General features: G+C 46.4%; 1 non-coding gene across 1 annotated transcript; it reads left to right on the top strand.

Annotated features, from left to right (window-relative positions):
• Window positions 1–13,972: 13,972 nt before the first annotated feature.
• Window positions 13,973–14,155, top strand: LOC144669066 (U2 spliceosomal RNA). The gene has a single exon (XR_013573596.1). It is a non-coding gene; the product is annotated as a U2 spliceosomal RNA (small nuclear RNA).
• Window positions 14,156–17,222: the final 3,067 nt, after the last annotated feature.

The raw sequence follows: 17,222 nt of genomic DNA, 5'->3' as shown, positions 1-17,222 counted from the left end.
CCCCCCACCCCCCCGAGTTCTCTCCCCTCCACCCCCACCCCCCCGAGTTCTCTCCGCTCCTCCGCTATTTCTATATTTTGCCCTCGGTCCTTTTCTCTCCCGTTTGATTCTCGATCGCCGCGCGCGCCATTCAGTTTACCGCCAAAACCAACCGCCGCCTCCCGATCCCCGGCAACGGCCGCGTGACCCGGCTCAAACCTCGCGAGAGGGCCCCGGAGCGGCATCACGTGACAATGGGTATTTAAGGCGCCGCCGGAGCCCCTGTCTCTCCAGCGGGCAGGGTTTGGGAATTTATGTCTTTGGGAACTCTCATTGGGGGGAAACTCTCAGGGAGGGAAAAACGGGCCGAATGGGCTTTAGTCCGATGAGGCTGTGTGGAGAGCTCGGGCTCGGCCACTGACATTAACACTCGATGTCCGGCTCTCTCCGCTCTTTCCAAAGCTTCTTGTGACATTCAGGCTTTTTCTTCTCTTTCCATCCGGATGAAGCAAATGTGGCTGCAACAAAACAAGGCCAATGCGGTCAGACATTGTGGAGAATGTACTGCCTGGAAAGATGCTGGAAGCCCATGCAATGATTTCCCTAAAGGAATTGGACATCAGCTTGAATAGGAACAATGGCTGGGGTTGGGGGGAGAGCAGAGGAATGGGATCAATTGGATCTTTTAAAGAGCCAGCACAGCCTCAATGGTCGAATAGCTGCCTTTTTTAATGTATGATTTTAGACACTGAAGAATCAATGGGAATCTGCATTGGTGCAAGAATTCATCACATTAATCCTCATTAATTTAGCATTTAATTAGTTCCCTGATTCAAGAAGCTGCTGATCATTTCCAGAGAGTATTTATATTTTCCTGATGCTCTGGACATTGGTGAGAAGTTGTGTAAACATCAACAGCTTGTGTTTTTGTGCAGGCTCTCCCCATAAAAGGATGCCCCAAACTGCTGAATTGTTTAAGTGCTGTCACTTATTGTAAAGAGTCAACACTAAAATGGAGGCCCTTTGGCAAAACTGTTCACTGATTTTAAACTCCTCAGGAGTTCCCTCCCACTCTGAACTGTTTCCACCTGCCTGTATTTCTCTATTCCCCTCAGGCTCCCCTTAAATGTTTGCAATCTGTTCTACTACTCTGTGGTAGTAAGTTTCATCAGAGTATGCAAGTATTTTCTCTTTAAAATCTTGATTTGATTTTAGTGGTTCTTGTATTCATTTAAGCAAATGTGGGACCCCTTTCCCTCAGCAGACTGTCACTGACAGCAATGAGTGTTCATCTGTCCTTGTCGTGTAATTGATCTCCCTATATTTTCTGAACATCAACTTGAATAGGCAAACAAAGCACCCCTCTCAACATCTTTTGCTTTTGGGGGATTTCTGATAGTACAGTGGACACGTGTTGGGGAGTAAGAAGCTGGGGGAAGTCTGGAGGGTATTAAATAATAAAAAGGTACATGTCTTTATTACATCATCTGATTTCTGGATTGTTTAAAAGAATGCAGTCTATTGCATTGAGCTAAAATGAATTGGTGCCAATATTCTACTCTTATTAGGAAGTGAAAACAATTTGGGTACAGTTTCCAGAGATGCTCAACTTGATTTCCAAACCATTAGTATTTTGGCTGTCAACACTGGCAGGGCACCTACAATCATGGCCCTTAAGGGTGTCAAAAATCAATTTCCAGACTTTGTAAACAAACATCCAGCTCTTGGTGCATGAATGGTTTCTTCAGAAGAGCCATTGCAAATCGTTGTAAAGCCTTTTTTATGGTGAAGGAGGGGCAACAAAAGAGAAGGGGCAGCATAGGACGTGAACATGTCCCAACACCGTGCCCTACCCTGCATAGAATGCAATGTACAGGTAACAAAATCACAAGGGCCTTGGTGAGATGTGCATTAGAATTGTATGCCTCAACATAGGGGGTATATGTCATCTCTGCCACCTACTGCATGAAGACCAGCAGCTTATCACCTGTCCAGTTTGAAGGTGTTGACCAAAGTACGTTTATAGCACAGACTCTGAAATGGGGGGGCCTCTGGGACATCTCTGTAATGCCTGAGTCTGTGGGACAGGAGAGCAGGGAAACTGGTCACATTTGTCACCTCAGCAAAGTGGTAGCAAGATGTGGCCATTCAGTCTCACGAGGTCACTGGCTTACTTATGGTCCAGGCTACGTAACTAATGCCATCAATGTTGTGTTTCATTCTCAAATAGAAAAGCACCTCCAAAGGACTTTTACACCCAGAATATACATTGTGCGTGACAACACATGAGGTTTCGGTCAATGTGAAGGATGCTGGAAATTATGATGTGTTCCTTCCAAATTTCTCTTGATCTCATCTTCAAAACAAAATCATTTCAATGGATGGCTTGTGGTTGACCTAAGTTTAGCTCCTCTGCCATGGCTCTGACCTCCAGATGAGTGCTCCAAATGTTACCTGAGGTGTGCCAGTGACAAATTGTGTGTGCCTCTACAACAGGATTGGTCATTTACAGATTCTTTGGGATTTTAAAGGGGCCACTTTTGCTGCCTACACTAACCTGTAGAGGCTCTGCAGTATCTTTAGTTTGTGAATATGGGGATATTTGAAACCTACCGCATGCAGTATAAATTCATCATGCCAAAAAAAGGCCTGAGCTGCTTCATTTGAAGTGCTCGGTAGAACGCAGTTTACCTTGTTGTAGAAGGTGTTGAGCTTCTTGTGTTGTTGGAGCTGCACTCGTCCAACCAAGTGGAGAGCATTTCATCACACTCCTGACTGGTGTCACAGAATTCCCTACACCCATTAGCAATAATGCCGGTAGTTGCAAACGTGTTACAAGAAATTAACAGCGAGTTGTCAACCCCCTGATCTTCTAGTAGTTGACCCAGGCTGCTTGGCTAAGCACTTTTATTTTTATTTATTTATTTTTTTGCAACAATTTTTATACCATTGGATGGGCAGGATATTCCATTGACAAGGTCATTTTTTAAAAAATTCATTTATGGGATGTGGGCTTCGCTGGCTGGGCCAGCATTTATTGCCCATCCCTGAAGGAGGAGGAGGAGGTGGTGGTGGTGGTGAGCTACCTTCTTGAACCACTGCAGTCCATGTGGTGAAGGTGTACCCATAGTGCTGTTAGGAAGGGAGTTCCAGGATTTTGACCCAGCTATGGTGAAGGAATAGCAATATATTTCCAAGCCAGGATAGTGAGTGGTTTGGAAGGGAACTTCTACGTGGTGGTTTTCTCATGTATCTGCTGCCCTTGTCCTTCAAGATGGTAGTAGTCGTGGGTTTGGAAGGTGCTGTCGAAGGAGCCTTGGCGAATTCCTGCAATGCATCTTGTAGATGGTACACGTTGCTACTGTGTGTTGATGGTTGAGGGAATGAATGTTTGTGGACAAGTGTAGCTTAAGCTCGATAGGACAACGTGCTCCTTCAGAGATCCAGCACTGATCTGATGGGTAGAATGTCCTCCAGTGCTGTAACCAATGATATTAGATACTCTGTCCATATCCTAGGCTTTCCCTGTCTATCATCCCAGCTGTGTATGATCTGATGATGTTCCCTTCACAAGCCCCTGTCGAGGTGCTATGTGTTTGCCTTATTTCAATATTAACTGTGTGCAGTCTCTTTGACCTTATACTGTGACTGAGTGCTTGAGAAAGCAGTTCATACATCACCTTCCTCCCTCTTGAGACTTTGGCCTGCTCTGCAGAGCTCTTTCCATATCCAGAGTATTGATCTCAGTCAGACCTCCCACTCATACCATGCTAACTGGCACTAAGTCTCACTTTCTTATGCTGTGCTCAGCACTAAATTTCTTGGCGTTGTGGGTGTGTTTTCCATAGCCTGGCTCTTTCTTTTCCCAGGAAGCCTTCGTAAACGGCCTCAGCATACAATCTGGCAACGTGCTCTCTTTTCCCCAGCTGCTCTACAAAGGTGACAACTTTACACCCCTGGTGGCAGAAATGTTATTCTTGAATCTGCAGCCTTAGCTGAATGCAGCAATTTCTCAGTTGCAGGATCAACCTTGTGTACCTTTTTTTTTCCTGAGTGAGCTTGAGAATGAATGAAAATTTTTCAGAGCAAATGGATTTGCCATCCTCCTTCAAATTCCTCAGGAAGCGCACCCTTTTGTGAGCAGGGCTAGAAGGGGTGGAATGTACAGAAGAATGGGGAGAGAGCAGTCCCCTCGCGTGACTCAAGGGGTTCACACAGACTCGAGGGTCAAATGGCCTCCCTTTGCATTGTTACATTCCATGATGACTCCAAAGCAGGATGGTGTGTTACTCAGCAAGGCTTGCAGGCAATGCTATTGTGAACTGGGACAATCAAGATTGTCTGTCTGTACAATTTGTTGCAGCATCAACTACAGTTGTCATCTGAAGCTTCATATGGCAATGTTCATTTAGTGAAATGCTTCCTTAGAGTAGATCAGGCAGGCATCAATTTGCCCTAAAATCCTGGAGCTGTGTAAAGTCTGAACAAGTGCATGACCTAGATGTTAAGTGTTCTGAATGGGTGCATCACATTTACAACACTTGCATTTGGCAGGGCAGTGATGAGTTCATTTTTGTTTTAAAGAAAGGAAACATGGGCTAGGGCGAGTCCTGAGCTCTGGTAATTAGGACACAAGTGATGTGGTGGGCAGATGCTGATACTGGTCAGATGGAATATTGGAAGTGGAGATGGAGGTGAAATGGGTGCTGTGCCACCACCAATTTTAACATCATTTTAACTTCCCAGTGTTTAATGCAGTTTGTTCGTGTAATACAGGATTAAGTTTAAAAACAAACACTGGAATATGACCTTGGAAACTCAAAAAAAGCCCAAATTTTTAAAGAGCACTACTCTGGTTTGGTTTTCCCTTTTCTTTAACAGTAAGATATGGAGCTGTAACATGGGCCTTCTAAGCAGTGACTCTTGGCAGAATGTTTAGTGGCCAGTTTCTGCTGTGTGATTTCTAGCATTTCCAGCGACTTTCTGCCCTGGGGTTTCACCTCAGCATACGTATTGTGCACCTCTTGTGCACACTTCACAAGCTTGCTACTGCCAGGATTACTACTTTTGCTTTACTTTGCAAAGTAAGCTACACTTGACTGATCCTCTGCTCAGTGCTAATTTTGCTGTTTGGATGGCGCTGAATATGCTAAAGTTCATCCAGAGGCATCCAAGTCCATGATATTACCCTCGCTGCTTAAGCAACACTTGGCCATAGGCACATACCTGCTGCATAATCCATTTGGTCAGCATCAGCCCTGATAATTTTTGTGTGTTAAATAAACCAATATCATTAGAGGATGATGGTAATACTCAAAAGTATAGCACGCGTGCAATTTCCCTTGTTCTCCAGTCTGAAGTCGCTGGCCATTAGTGACTGATACTGATAAACATTTTGATTATTATCAATGACTCAGAATCCTTGCATTTGAAGAACACTCTTTTTTTCAATTTGTGTGATTACGTCTAATAATGACCCTGGAACAAATTCCAGGCAGATTCTGTGAATCTGCTTTTACAAGCTCCGCTCCTTCTTCCAATCACAGCACCTCTTGCAGATGGAGAGCTTCAAATGCAAAGGGGAATGAGCTGGTTGAGTGGGTGAACCTGCTGAAAGTAATGTCTGGGAAGAGTGGAATCAGATTAAACCTTAACTGTTTTTATTGTTAATTCAACAATTTACAGACTTTATTACATCCTTTGGGAGGAAGGGACTTGCCTGAAGGTGGCAGCTCCAAGTTTTACTTCGCAGACTTTTTTTGTACAATTATCACATGAGAGATCTGGATTTTGCTCATCGTGTCCAGAGGTGAAATGAGAACTAGCAGAATGTTGACTGAAGCTTTGCACTTTCACACCGATTTTAATTTGGCGGGGAGGTTTTCTTTCCGGGACAGAGATGAGCATTTTAGAAGATGCAGGCAGCAAATCAACTTGCAGATTCACACTGTCGGCACGAAGCTTAAATGACCAAATAGTGTCTATGGGGGAGAATTGTTGATACACGTACCTATAGGTCCTATAGGGTGTAATAGACAGAGATACCTTGATGTCAACTGACTCACAAGTTTCAGTTCCCAGCATGTGCACCTTTTGTATGGAAGCTCAGAGCTGGCAATGTGAATTCATAACTTGCACCTTTTATGGAGCCTGCTATTACATACTGACTCAGCTACAATTAACAATTAATGTTTTCAAAAGCACTTGAAGTTATTAAGCAATTAATTAATTAAGACATTAATTGCGTAAAAAGACAGACAATTAAGCACAGCTTGCTTTTGTGTCTGTCTGGGGGTTGAGTAACTGGAATTTTGATGTTGCTGAAATTGTCTGGAGTTGGATTCCAGACTTTGATTTTTCTTGCATCCCCTCCAAAACTTTCAAGAAAAGGATCATTAAAGGAAATTGCATGATGGTTCAAACCACAATGCAGGTGCTGTAGTGTCCGGACTGTCACATGACCGGCTGCGAGAGAAACACAGCTGGGAAGATGCTGGGTTAACAGCAGTGCAGTAATATTTTAACAGGAGCAATTACAGCACGAAGATATCGGGATTGGGAGGGTCCAAAATAACAGGCAACACTGAATTAACGCAAGAGTTATTTGAATTCATCTCTGAAAACAATACTGTTGTGACTTTCTTAATTCATTGGAGCACTTCTAATGCAGTAACTTTAAACTGGTGCTGAAAACTGACAGGTATGTTGGCTGTATATTTCTGCTCTGTTTCTCTGCAGCATCCTTCCTGCTGCACTAATACTGGTTTCAGGCTAGCTGAGCACTGATCAAACAATCAAACCATTACCAACTGAGGCAGGAGGGGATCTCCTAGAAAAGTTTCAGGTTCTCTTGACATATGAATGATTTCATATTTTGCAATTTACATTAACTAATGACGTGAATGTGTTCAATCCCAAGTACCAATACTTGATAGTAATGCAAAAGGGTTTCACCCTTACAGTAAACAGCTCTTAAACTGCTGTTGGAATTGATTTTTAGTTTCACCCTAGATGAAAGCCAATCCAGTAGATTCCAGATAAATTTTTCCATAAGCCCATTTTCAGACTCATAGGTTGCTATATTATTCGATACGTAAACATTGCAAAGAATATGATCGAACCTCTCCAAAATATAGGATTGTGGGAGTGAACAAAGCATTTTGAGAAGCTCTTTGTCAGTATAAAAACTCGTGGTCTTAGATTGACAGGTGGCAATTAAACGGTGGAGTTATAATAGGCCCTGATATCTTGGAATGATTTAATAGTAAAAGACAGCCAAGAGTATAAACCGGTACCCAACACTTTCCCTTTCCATCCTCCTTTTTCACTGTCAGTGGTAAAGTAAGAGCTTTCAGCCCAGAGAGCAATTAGTGCAGAGGGATTACTGTACATTGAAAGACACGGCATGTCTAACCCAAGCAAACACTTTCAATGTTTCCTGTCATCCAGCCAGCAGTGATCTGCAGCTGGATATTATCATCTCCACACAGAATAGAATCATAGAAAGTTTATGGCACAAAGCGGCCACTTGGCCCATTGTGTCTGCTCGGGCTGAAAAGCGAGCCACCCAGCCTAATCCCACTTTCCAGCATTTAGTCTGTAACCCTGCAGGTTCCGGCATTTTAAGGTGCATATCCAGACACGCTTTTAAATGAGTGTTTCTGCTTCTACTAATCTTCAAACTTCTTGATCATTCCCCCTACATTTACATCCAAATTATTAGATATACCTCAAAAAGCAGGGGATCTAATACACGTCAACCCACAAATGCAACTATTTATATGGAAGTATTTCTTCTAGAGCGGCTGAGGTGGGATGTGGTCGTGTTTTATGGAGAAGGTGATGGTTGGGACTGAGCACAAAAAGATCAGTTCTATTGATTTGAAATTTTCACTTGAACGGCATTGCAAAATAATAAAGTAATAACGAGCATCACTGCGGTCCTGCAGCTGAACCTTGTAGAGTTTAAAGACTTTCCATTCTGGAACTACCTCACTCATTAAAAATTGGTTCCAGTGTCATTATTAGACCTGCATGTTAAGGACTAGCTGACTACACCTTTTGTAGCCTTCATGTGTACTGTGTATGGAAAAGCCTCAAACCATCCTTGTTCCTGTGAAAGGTCTTTGCATTTTGGTGATGTTTCTTTAACAGGATGTGCACAGCAGCTTGACCAGCTCCAGCTCAAAGGATTTTCCCAGCAGTGGCTGCTCTCACTCCAGGCCTTTATCTGTACCTCAGATCAGCAGGAGCTGAATACAAGATTTGTGCCAGCAGGTACAGGCTAGGTTGGGAGTGGACAAAACTGCAGCATTTCAGGTTCTACTTGGAATTTACTCAGATATAAAGAGTCAAATGTTTCTCCTTTAGCAGCCACTACAAAAAGAGTACAGAGCACTGATCTATTACAGAGCATTGTAAACTGTGAGGAGGACAGTATAGAACTTCAAAAGAACATAGACAAGTTGGTAGAGTGGGCAGATAGGTGGCAGATGAAGCTCAATGCGGAGAAGCGTGAGGGGATGCACTTTGGTACAAAGAACATGGAGAGACAATATAAAATAAGGGGTACAATTCTTAAGGACGTGGCGGAGCAGAGGGATCGGGGTGTTTATGTGCATAGGTCATTGAAGGTGGCAGGACAGTGGTGCGAGCAGTTAGTAAAGCATGCAGTATCCTGGGCTTTATTAAGAGGAGCATAGAGTACAAGAGTGGAGAGGTTATGCTGAGCTCATATAAGATGCTATTTAGCCCTCAGCTGGAGTATTGTGTCCAGCTCTGGGCACCACACTATAGAACGGATGTGAACACATTGGAGAGAGTGCAGAAGAGGTTTACAAATATGTCTCCGGGGTAAGAAACTTCAGTTACGAAGATAGATTGGAAACGTTGGGACTGTTCTCCTTGGAGAAGAGAAGGCTAAGAGGAGATTTGATAGAGGTGTTCAAAATCATGAGGGGGCTGGATAGAGTAGATAGGAAGAATCTGTTCCCGCTCTGAAAAGGATCGAGACCGAGAGAGCACAGGTTTAAAGTGATTTACAAAAGAAGCAAACGTGATGTGAGAAAAATCTTTTTCACACAGCGAGTGGTTCGAGTATGGAATGCACTGCCTGGAAGTGTGGTGGAGGCAGGTTCAATCGAGGCATTCAAGAGGATTATCACTAGATGATTATTTGAATAGAAACAATGTGCAAGGGTAAGGGGAAAAGGGAGGAGAATGGTGCTAAGTCATAATGCTCATTCGGAGAGCTGGTGTAAATATGATGGGCCAAATGGTCTCCTTCTGAACCCTAACAATTCTGTGATTCTGTGACATTATCTGATTGGTTTTCCTTGTGGGAACTTTTATGTTTTTCATTCTAATGGTTCAGTTTCTGCTGTGTTTCTCAACCAAGAGGCAATCATTTCTATTCCTGCTCGCTACTGGATGGTGCAAAATACTTCAATCAATTAAATATTTTTGAAGTGCTGATATCTGTTGTGATGCTGGAAATGGTGTGTCAGTTAATTTACTCACAGCAAAGTCCCACATACAGAAATGACATCATGACAAATAATGTTTTCAGTAATGTTGGTTGAAGGAGAAATATTGGCCAGGAGACCAGGGAGAATTCGGCCACTCTTTCTTGAATAGTGCCATGGAATATTTTGCATCCAGTTATGATGTTAGCTGGAATATCTGCTCAATTCTCTGGGGTGATACTAGATCTCACACAATCCTCTTCCCACAGAAAAACAGCAGTTTAGAGGTCTACTAATGGAAGTCAAATTACTTTTGGTTATTTTAATGGACTATCTCTTTAAATCTATGAGCAGTGGGCAGCCCAGCTCCACAAGCTTTTCACACACAATCTGGAAACAGGCTTTTTATTGGGGTGTGGGGAGCTGTGTAGCTGTTGGGATGAGGCTCTTTGTCAGAACACAGTACTCTCCAAACAAAGGGTCAAAGGGACTCGAAATGTTAGCTGTGTTTCTCTCTCCACAGATGCTGCTGGACCTGCTGAGCTTTTCCAGCATTTTTTGTTCTTGTTTCAGATTTCTATCTGCATCCAGCATCCATCAGCAGTATTTTGCATTTACTCTCTGATCAAATCATGAGTTGTCTGCAATTTTCCGTTTGAATGTCAGACCTGATCTGCAGGGTGTCTTTGTTTTCAATGTGTCTCACTTCTCACTTCCTTGCATGTCTGACCTATCCACATGTTCTTTGTTTTGCTAATGTCTTTAATTTCTTCAATGCTTCTTTCCATTGTTTCCATCTCACTCAACAATGCAGCAGTTTACATCACAGAAACGAGCTGAGATAATTTCACTTTGGGTACAATCGGGAAATTGCACGGGAAGAACACTTGAAATTGTGCAGGTTAGGTTAGGCTTCTGGCCACCAATTCATTTGGAAAATCATGAATGCAAAATCTCCCTGAACCAACGCAACAAGGCAGAATAATAAAAAGTAACTTTATTTTCTCTGTATTCCTTGATGCATTTGAATGGTAGGTGACAGATAATGTTTCAGTGATATATCTGAAACTGGTTTATTGTAATAAAATGAGAATTTGTAATCTGGGTGACCAGTTGTCCCTGAGTAAGCTGATTTAAAATGGCAGAAAAAAAATTATACTGAACCACTTAATTGTTTCATTGGGACACATCAGTAAGTTTCTTATTAAATTAAACAATTCTGATGCGACAAAAACTTTTAAAACATGCCGATGTCCACTACATGCTTTAACCTGGTCTTGCAGGGTATAGCAGAATGGTGCAACTCCCCTGTTTACGATGAGCAGATGTAACAGTCAACAGAACAATGTTTTTACAGCTGCCTGACCATGCTTTACATTTCTTCTGAAACTGCTCCTCATTAAGAGTTGCTTTTCTCACCTTCAATGTGCCATTTACATGTGGGTATTTGCGCTGAAGTTCAGCTCAGGGCCTTGCAATTTTTCTCCTGTGCAGCTAGGCCAGACACTGCCCCCTGTTGGATTTCTGTGCAACTGCAGGCACAACCACACTAAGGCAGTTGTCCACGTTAGAAAATAGGGTGACAGCACCTGTACCCCGCTTCACCCTGTTGGCTGCAGTTTCTTTTGCCTGTGCCAGCCTTCCTATCCTTTGTGCTGTACTCTCCTTCCCTCCACTTTCCTCAGCACAGCCTTAGCGAACCCAAGACCACGGCTCATTCTTCTAAACTCCAGAAAATATTGGCCACTCCATTCAATCTTTACTGAACCATTGTTGCATCCCTACTATGGAAAATATATCCTTCATTTGGTGAGGAGACCAAAACAATGGTACACAATACTCTGGGTATGATCTCGCCAAAGCTCCGTTTGTTGCAGCAAGAATTCATGTAAACACAAATAAGGATCCTCGGCTTTATAAATTGAGGCGTGGAGTCCAAAGGGAAGGAAGTTATGCCAAACCGTTATGATACACTGGTTAGGCTACAGCTGAAGGAACAGGAAGTGACGGAAGGTAAGAAATGCTTTATCTGATTGTGCTGTGCAGCAACACAAAGGTTGACAATTCTTCAGGTGTGAACCCTGGTGAGCACCACTGATCTTTTCCAACTATTAAACCACTGTCCAATAGCACAGAGTGAAATGTGCTCCTGTTACATTTTCCTGAAACTGAAGTCGGTTAAACACAGCAGCCCATGTTGAGCAATGTACATTGAGTTTGGCTGCTGGGTAGTGATGCAGCAATGATGTCATTAGCACAGTGACCTAAGACGCCCCAATGCTCAGGCCCAAGAATCCAGGCCCAAGTGTCACTCCGTGCTGAGATTCTACCTCTTCCCGGTGTTGGGAAGAATGGATATGGCTATGTTACCAGAGAACGCTCCATTCAGTTGGAACCTGCTGTATCACCTATCCCTTGTGGAACAGTTTATGCAGAAAAACCTGTTGACCACAAGTCCATCAGGCAGTGGGCTGCACATATTGTAATGTGGTCCTGCGGGAAAAGGAGATAGTGAATGCTGTCGGGTGGTTTCCTGAGCTGACTGTCAAAGTAATTTGGAAGAATGCCTCATCACCAAAACTTTCAAATTAGCATTAGGATGTAGCTTGGCTGATAGTGACAAAGGCCCTCCCCATCATGTGCATGACGGGTGTGGACACCTGCCTCATCAGCTTGGATCAGGAGAAGGCCTTTGACAGAATACCGCACACCTACATGGTGGAAGTGCTCTCCAAAATGGGGTTTGGGGAGGGAATTCGAAATTGGATCCAACTGCTCTACACTAACATCAGTAGCGCAGTCTCAATCAATGGGTGGGAATCAGATAGCTTTCCGATTAAATCTGGAGTCAGGCAGGGCTGCCCTCTCTCTCCTGTCCTGTTTGTCTGTTGCATAGAACCCTTTACTGAGTCCATCAGGAAGGGTTCAGGCATAAGAGGAGTGACAATCCCAGGCAGTGGAGGCACTCAGGCCAAAGCCTCCCTGTACATGGACGATGTCACCGTCTTCTGCTCGGATCCGCTGTCGGTGCGCAGACTGATCCACATCTGCGACCAGTTTGAACTGGCCTCGGGAGCCAAGGTAAATCGTGGGAAGAGCGAGGCCATGTTCTCTGGGAACTGAGCTGACCGATCCTTTGTCCCCTTCACTGTCAGGGCTGACGGCCTGAAGGTGCTGGGGATATGGTTCGGAGGGAGCAGGGCATGCGTTAGAAACTGGAAGGAGCGAGTGTCTATGGTGAAAAGGAAACTGGGCATTTGGGAGCGACGCTCCCTCTCCATTGCGGGTAAGAACCTGGTCATCAGGTGTGAGGCACTCTCGCTGTTGCTGTACGTGGCGCAGGTCTGGCCCATTCCAGACTCCTGCGCGATGGCGATCACTCGAGCCATCTTCCGCTTTATCTGGAGGTCAAAAAGCGATCGTATCCGCAGGGACGCGATGTACAAGCCTCTAGATAAGGGGGAATAAAACATGCCCAACATCGCCCTCATACTGATGGCCACCTTTGTGTGTGGCTGCATCAAGCGGTGCGTAGACCCTCAGTACGCAAACACCAAGTGTCACTATGTGCTGAGGTTCTACCTGTCCCCGGTGTTGCGAAGGATGGGTCTGGCCACGCTGCCGCGGAACGCTCCAAGTAGTTGGACCGTGCCGTACCACCTGTCCCTGGTGGAAAAATTTATGCAGAGAAACACCTTTGACCACAAGTCCATCAGGCAGTGGTCAGCACGTAACGTCCTAGAGGCCCTGAGGGATAAGGAGAGGGTGGACCCTGTGGGATGGTTCCCCGAGCAGACTGTCAAAGTCATTTGGCAGAATGCCTCATCGCCAGAACTTTCCAACAAGCACCAAGACGTAGCTTGGCTGGTGGTGAGAAAGGCCCTCCCCGTCAGATCCTTCCTACACGCCAGGAAGCTCACCCCCTCTGCACGTTGCCCTCGAGGTGGCTGTGGTGGGGAAGAGACCGTTGTCCACCTCCTTGTGGATTGTGCCTTTGCAAAGAAAGTCTGGAGAGAGATGCAGTGGTTGCTGTCGAGGTTCATCCCGAGCAGTTCTGTGACACAGGACTCTGTGCTCTACGGGCTGTTCCCAGGGACACACACCGAGACAAACATCGACTGCAGCTGGAGGATCATCAACTCGGTGAAAGAGGCGCTTTGGTCTTCCCGAAACTTGTTGGTCTTCCAGCACAAAGAGTTGTCCCCGACCGATTGTTGCGGACTGGCACAATCCAAAGTCCAGGACTACGTGCTGAGGGACGCACTAAAGCTTGGGGCAGCTGCCGCAAAGGCGCAATGGGGAAGGGTCGCTGTCTAAGACCTTTCTACCACAGCGCACCGAGAGACTGGGAACTGTTTAGAGCCCCTCGGGCTGTACAGATCAAAATGAAAGGCTGTAAATGATTGTAATATTGTTTGTACTGATGCACCTGGTGATACATTTTGTAAAAGTTTAACCTGGATTGTACCCTTGTAATGTTGTTTTTGAAATGGTTTTGAATGTGATTGAAGATATTTTATGAATAAAGTATATTTTTACAAAAAAAAAAATAAAAAAAATCTGTTCTTATCAGTTTAATATCTGATACGTCCCTTATCTGGGGACCATATATTAAATTGATTTTTGGAGCAGGGAGATGGAATAGGGGCTTGCTCCGTCCACTCCACGCATCGACCCGGTATTGCAGTATCTCTGGGAATGGTGCACCACCCCTTTCCAGGGGATTTTCAATGCTAAAAATAGTTTTCTTACAAACATCTGCTTTCTTTACTTTTCAACATGCACATCTTTCAAAACACAACTTTCTTTCTTTCTCATCGCTTCTCGGCCTTTTGGCTAACATCAAGTGTTGCAGGGGCGACACCATGGTCCTGCCAAGGCAAGGTCGGGATGGAAGGGCGATAACCAATCGCAATCCAAATCCATACCGTGGGCTACCTATCACCGTCCGAGTCACGGTGAACCACAGCGAAGGAGGATCACCTATGGATCGGGGCTTCTTCACCAGGAGGATCCTGTTGAAGGCGTGCGGCTTCCAAGCTACGGAGATCTTCACCCTGCACGACTCCCGCAAAGGCGGTTATTTTGACGTGACGTTCAAGCGGGTGGCAGACTGCGTCCGGCTCCTGAGGGTGTTCGAGGAGAAGAGAGACCTGCCGGAGATGAAGATCCTGACGGCGGAGCCGCACTTTTCTCTGCCGTTGCAACGGGAACGTGAGGTGATGGTGCATGTGTACAACCCCTTCGTCCCTGTCGCCGACGTGGTCACCTTCCTCACCAGGTACTTCGATAAGGTGGGGAGCGGCACCGAGATTCGAGACGACTTGGGGATCTGGACAGGCAAACGCCTGTTTAAGGTCACGCTAAAGACCGATGGTAAGGGAGCCATTTTCCACCCTCCCTCCAGTTTCGCTATCGGGGGAAACCGGGGCTACCTGGTCTATGCTGGGCAACCCAAGCATTGTCGCTCATGCGGCAAGGCTGGTCATGTGGCGGCCAACTGCAGCGCCTCCCTCTGCAAGATCTGCAAACAGGAAGGGCACCAGACAAAAGACTGCAAACAGGCCAAGTGCTGCAACCTGTGTGGCGAGGCAAGTCACCTCTACAGGACCTGCCCCAAACGCTGCCGTACTTACGCACAGGCAGCCAAAGCCGACCAGGGGGAAGCAGAAGAAATGTTTCGTGTCACTCCAACCACCAAGGCCCCCAGGGAGCTCAACGGGACAAAGGAGGACACAGAGAGAGACAAGGTGGAGAAAGAGATTGAGGCAACAGAGAGCCAATCAACAGCACTACCCCCTGAACCTCCCAGTCCTCAGGACAGCGAATCAATGGAGGAGGAGGCAGCAGTGGAAAAGCAGCAGGGGGAGTGGCGGACGGTGAAGAACAAGAAAAGTAAGAGGGAGCGAAGAAGAAGCAAAGGCGTTTCCCAGAGAAGCGGCAAGAGGCGTCTCCCATCCGACACGGACGACAAGGGCAGCAGCTCTTCGGATGATGAAGTGCCAGAGCGGCACCGACAGAAGAGGCGGCAAAGCTCCAGGGCGTTGGAGGACGAGACACCCGAGCTCCAGAAAATTGGAGACAACAAGGAGACCAGCGCACCCCAACTTTGCCTGCAACCTGAGGAGGCCAGTGCACCACAGCCCCTGGAATCTGGGAGCAGTGAGGCAATCATCGCACCCCAGCTCCAGGAAGCCGGGAACAGCAACACCCCAGAGGGGGTGAGTTTTGGAGAAGCTTCTCCAGCAAAGGTCATCTCAAAACCCGCTCACTACGTGAACCTCCAGATGCCACAGGAGCAGAACACGGCCAAGGAGATCTACCTCAGCCCATCCAAAGTGAAGGAATTTGAGCTCACTACGGGTATGAAGGAGCAGACTAAAGGTCTGGGACTCTCAGAGACAGTGGGTTTGGTAGGAGAATAAATGCTTTAAAATGGGTTTAAAGATTGTATCCATAAATGTGCGTAGCATTAAATCTACTACGCGATGTGTTGCGACCTTGGACTACCTAGCCAAGGTCAAAGCTGACCTGTTGTTTCTGCAGGAGTGTGCGATACCGCACCTCAGCTCCTACAGGCAATGGTCACGATGGTGGTCCCACGGGCCATCGATCTGGTCGGGCGGAAACGACTCTCGTTCCTCCGGCCTGGGTATTCTGCTGCGGGGAGGCAACTTCACCGTCTCCGAGGTCAAGGAGGTGGTGGGCGGGCGCCTCCTCGTAGCAGACGTAATGTACAAGAACGCTCCACTCCGGTTAATTAACGTGTATGGCCCGGGACCAGGGGCTGAGCGGCTGGAGGTTTTTCAGCAGCTCCCACTGCTGCTGGCGACCTCCAGGCCGGTCATTCTGGGCGGGGACTTCAACTGCATCATCGATGCGGCTGGACGATCCGGCAGGGCCGGAAGCAGATTGGACGCTACGTCCAGATCCCTGATGGAAACAGTTAAGGATGCCAAGCTGCACGACGTCTTCAGCAACCCTGCAGACGGAGCGCAGCGTAGATACACCTGGTCGCGGCCAGACGGGTCCATTCGTTCCAGGATAGACTTCCTGTTTGTGTCCCGTGCATTCACAGTCAGATCCACCGAGGTCAAGCCAGTGTTCTTCTCTGACCACTGCCTCCTACTGGCGGACTGCCACTTGGAGACGGACCTGAGGGTGGGCAGGGGGGCATGGAAGCTAAATGTGCAACGGCTGACCCCAGAGAACATTGAGGAGCTCAAGAGGGATTACAAAGGTTGGAGAACCGTGAAACCCCTCTTTGAGTCCCTGACACACTGGTGGGAAGTGATCAAGGGAAGCATCAAGAGGTTTTTCATCCTCAAAGGCACCCAGAAAGCTAGAAAGGAACAGAGGGAAATGTCCCGACTCCAGAAAAAGATGCAGAATCTGCTCCGGCTGCAGTCGATGGGGGTCGATGTCAAGGAGGAGCTCCAAGAGGTGAAGGGCCAGCAAGCCTCGCACTTTGCCTCGGAGGCCTCCAAGATCATCTTCCGTTCCAGGGTCCGCTCCGTGGAGCAGGATGAGACGTGCTCACGTTTCTTCTTCCAAAAGGTACACAGAGAGCGCTCTGTGATCAGCAGCCTGAAGGAAGAAGACGGCTCAGTAAAGTCATCACGGTCCGACATTCTGAGGATCAGCAAATCCTTTTATGCCGGACTGTATGACGTGAAGCCCACGGACAGCACGGCCTCCCAGTCCTTCCTGTCCTCTATCACGGAGGTCTTAGACCACAGTACGCGGGAGAGCCTGGACAAACTGCTAACTCCTGACGAA

The sequence above is a fragment of the Cetorhinus maximus genome, chromosome 28 (assembly GCF_964194155.1).
Source record: "Cetorhinus maximus chromosome 28, sCetMax3.hap1.1, whole genome shotgun sequence".
In the NCBI taxonomy this organism is placed as follows: Eukaryota; Metazoa; Chordata; class Chondrichthyes; order Lamniformes; family Cetorhinidae; genus Cetorhinus; species Cetorhinus maximus.
The sequence above is the reverse complement of the archived record's forward strand: the minus strand, read 5'-3'. Positions and strand labels throughout refer to the sequence as shown.